Here is a 747-nt window from a genome sequence, read left to right as displayed (position 1 = left end):
AGCCAGAAAAACTCCAATGCCCATCTCTGGACTCCCACCAGGACCTCAGGGGGCACAGGCAGGGTGTGTAAGTGGTGCCAGAGCATTGACAGGACCAGCTGGTTCAGCACCAGCACTCTCCCACACAGAGACAGACATCTCAGGAGCTCTGCCCATGCTCTGAATGCTCCATCACTGTTGCCTCCAGCTGGTGCCAGTTCTTCAGCAGGGACAGGTAGACCCCAGGTAGAGCAGCAAGCCCATGCCCCAATGGATCCCATGGAGTGCGGGTGGGAGTGACCCATTACCCACCACCAGGCCAAAAGTCTTGACTCAGTTGACCCAGGCAGAGGAGGGTGCCAAGTACAATGCCTGGCAGGCCTCCACCTGTGCCAGGTCACCTGAGTCCTTGACCATGAGGAGTACATCTTCAGCATATGCTGACAGGACCAGCTGTGCTGCCAGCTCACGGAGCATCAACCCCACCACCCACTTCCACAGGAGAATGAGGAAGGGCTCCAGGGCTAAGGCATACAGCTGGCCTGACAGCAGGCAGACTTGATGCACCCCTCTCCTGAATGGGATGGGCTTCATCAGGGTCCATCTGAGCTTGATCAAGCACCCTGCAGAGGCATACAGCACCTGGAGAGCCCTCATGAAGCAGGACGTGAAACCAAAGGCCTGCGGTGTGCTCATGAGGAATCCGTGATGCACTCTCTCAAATGCATCTGGTCCAGGGATAGGAGGGCAAAAGACAGGCCCTCCCAG

The sequence above is a fragment of the Gavialis gangeticus genome, unplaced genomic scaffold (genome assembly GCF_001723915.1).
Source record: "Gavialis gangeticus isolate Ggan-Ray unplaced genomic scaffold, GavGan_comp1, whole genome shotgun sequence".
NCBI lineage: Eukaryota > Metazoa > Chordata > Crocodylia > Gavialidae > Gavialis > Gavialis gangeticus.
The sequence above is the reverse complement of the archived record's forward strand: the minus strand, read 5'-3'. Positions refer to the sequence as shown.